Raw genomic sequence first — 3,689 nt, 5'->3', positions numbered from 1 at the left:
TGTGTGTGTATGTGTGTTTGTGTACGTGTGTGTATGCGTTTGTATGTGTGGGTGTGCTTGTGTGTGTATGTGTACGTGTGTGTATGTGTGTGTGTGTGTTTGTGCGTGTATGTGTGTGTATGTGTATGTGTGTGTTTTTGTTTGTGTGTGTATGTATGTGTGTGTTTTCTTTTGTGTGCATAATGTGTTTTCTGCTCTTTTCAACAAAATCAACATAGGTCGTGCTGTAAACAGATCTGTTTTTGTCATGTTTAACTTAAATGTGATTGAGCCTGGTTCGAATCCGAAATAATACCTTCTTGAACTACTTTTGTCGTCTTGGGAGTTTTTGTGACTCCTGATTCTCTAATTGGTCGCTTTAAAGAACAGGGCGGCTATCCCGAAAATTTATGCTGTTTTGAGAAAATCGAAGGTAACGTTTTTGGACCCATGTTCAGTTTCTTTAAAAGACAAAGAGTTTTCTCTAAAACCAAACAAATATATACACCCGATGAAACCAAACTTCTCCAATCGGTACGGCAATGCCCACTTTTGGTCTAGATCAAGATTTCTGGAAACCCCCAATTCTGGATTAGCCTGCTTGTCCTTATAAATGACCAATTATGGTTTAGTTATACATCAGGTACCGTGGTGAAATCAGGTGCTCATCAAAATAATGAAATAGAAAAAACAGGAGTTTTCCACCAGTTTGTCAATTTTTGTGGATTTTTTATTTTTTAACTCAGCACCATTTTTGTTCACATAAAAACTCATTTCCATGTGAATTTTACTGAAAAATAATTGATTAAAGACTTAAAATATGTAATTTTATCGTTTTCACGGACTCTCATGCTATTGAAAAGATCCAGCTTTGGCAGCCATTTTCTAGCTAATTTTACCGCTGAAACCAGTGGATCTCATCTCTTGCAATCGTAAATATCTCGACTTCTATTTAAGATAGATGAGTGAAAGATACGCAAATAAACAAGCTTTCAGCCAGATGATACCTCTAACTCAGCATGCCCAAAAATTGACGAGCGCCTGATTCCACATTCTCGAGACACATATATTATGTGTGTTCCTTTACAGTCTTATCAGTTCAGGGCTGTGCTACTGACTGAACATGTATTAGGCAGTTCCCAAAAAGGGGGGGGGGGATATTAACAGGTTCTTATGCACAATAGAATTGTAAATGGGCTTATTTATCAATGCCATGCTCAAACTGTGCCGGAGCAACTTAGGGGGAAATGCTGCTTTTTCTTTCCTCATCCCCCCTATTGTCATTTTCCCTCTAATTCTTTTGTATGTTTGTCACTCTCTTGTGAACTGCTATTTCCGGGGTGCCTTGAAAGTCGAAACAGACTTTGTGCTGTTGAAGCTAGAGAGGTGAACAGAGTGACACAACATACTGGAGACAGATGCCAACCCAGATGTGGCTATGGATAGAGGTATCATCTCTGACTCAGGGGTTGTTGACGTGTAATGGCCCTCACTCTTTCACGGTCGCGAGCTGCTGTTGCACATTCTGCCATATCCAGGCAGGACCACGTTCTTATGTTTTCAATCCCATGTTATTCTTTGCCTTCCTCTGCCTCTCCTGCTCCACATCTTTCCTTCAAGCACCTCTTTCCCTATTATAGTCTCATGTCGTTTTAAGTGGCTATAGTATTGTATTTATCTGCATTTTATTTTATTCAGCTGGGGTTGTCTTGAGTGCAGACGACAACACAGGGGTGACGTTTCTTAATTAAACCCATTCGTACGCCCGGGGGTCATTTTGCACCGCCGGAATACTTCTAGTACGAAGATCTCTTTGAAACTTTCAGTATTTCTCAAAAAATCATTTTGACAGACTGCTATGCAGAGCGTACAGATCGGATTAACTTTAGGAGTAAACTTCCTCTTTGGAAAGTGGTGGCACAGAATTCCCCACGTCGTATGGATATGATAGTAAAACACGATGTATGGATAGTGTTATTTAAATAATTTCATTGTTGCTGTGTTGAAATTCGCATTTGCATTCTGCACAGGCGTCTGTGTTGTAGCAGTTAGGCGTGAGTTCGATTCTCGTGTGGGACCTTTTAAAAATCAAGTATAGCAGTAGAGAGGCAGTGTGGGGACATCAGACGCTCGTCAAAATAACGAAATCTGAGCAAGAAGCATTAGTTTTTTTTGTGCCAGTTTGGAAATTTTAATCGATTTTTTATTTTTTGGCTCAACCCCTTTTAAACTTACATAAAAATACCTTTCCATGCGAACTTTGCTGAAAAAAATGTTGATTAAAGGCATAAAATATGTCATTTTTCAGTTTTCAAGGACTCTTTAGCTATTGAAGTTACCAAACTTTGGCGGCCGTTTTCTGGCTAATTTCATCACTAAAACCTTGAGACCTGACCTTTTTCAATCGCAAAATATGTAGACTTACGCCTCGTATATTCAAGATACGAGGGGGGTTCAATAAGTCTTTGGTCTGGCTATGAAGGAATCGTGGTAGAGTAATGACATTTCACCAGCAATTAGACCACTTTTCTTTGGAACACACCATGCAAATTATCGGGGAAATCCGACAATAATAAGGCACTAGTCAACGTGTTCAATGAAACCATGCTCAAGAAAGTTGTTTTTCTTTTCTGAAGTTGTGCCATGAAGCCTGTTGAGTACTGCTGTTATCAAGTTTTTACACTAGCAAGGATAATCCCATTCAGACTTTTTTCAGGAAATGGTCCAAGTTTAAGGCTGGATTCATGTCGGTGATTGATGAAGATCGTAAAGTGCACCCATCCTTTGTGGTAACTGAAGAGAATGTATCCATAGTGAAGAAACTGGTTTTACAAGACCAACGTATAGCGGTTAAACAGCTCTCAAGTGAAACGGGATTCAATGTAGGGTCAATTGAACCGATTCTCATAACCATCTTAACATGAATAAAGTGTCTGCACTGTGGGTACCCCGCCTTTTGACAAGTGAGCAAAAGACGAAGAGAGTTGAGTCCTGCAAAACCCTCCTTCGAATTGACTCCAATGACACAGATTTCTTTAAAAACGTGGTGAATATGGATGAAACATTGATTTATCATTTTGATCCAAAACAAAAAATGTCCTCCGTGCAATGGAAAAATCCTTCTTCTCCCTCACCAAAGAAGACAAAGGTAACACCGTCAAGTGGAAAGGTCATGCTGTCGTGTTTCTGGGATTGTGAAGGTATCATCATAACATGACTACCTGGGAAGTGAAAAAACAGTCACAGAGGACTGCTATTCCGAATTCAGGTTTGCTGATAAAATTGCTGTCCGAATTAGTGAGAAAAAGGCGAGGAAAACTCTGTAATGGGATCCTCCTACTGCATGTCAACGCCCCTGCGCACAGGGCACAGCAAACTGTCCAGACAGCAGAACAGTGCGGCTTTGAAATCCTGCCACACCCAGCTTATTCACCAGACCTAGCCCCTTCAGACTTTTCTCTGTTTCCTAAAAAATCACTGAAAAGACGTCGTTTCCATGACAATGATTACGCCATTGAAGCTGTGGAAGACTGGTGAGGGGCCCATGATGGGTCTTTTTATTCTCAAGGACTTTTGAAGGTCAAAGAGAAGTGGCAGAAATGTGTTACTCTGCATAGTGACTATGTAGAGAAATGAAAGTATGTTTGCCAAGTTACAAATCTCTATCTTTATTCCTTCATATTTAGACTAAAGACTCCAAGACCCCCCCC

Source organism: Aplysia californica, unplaced genomic scaffold, assembly GCF_000002075.1.
Source record: "Aplysia californica isolate F4 #8 unplaced genomic scaffold, AplCal3.0 scaffold01100, whole genome shotgun sequence".
NCBI classification, from domain to species: Eukaryota; Metazoa; Mollusca; class Gastropoda; order Aplysiida; family Aplysiidae; genus Aplysia; species Aplysia californica.
This window is presented reverse-complemented; position numbering follows the sequence as displayed.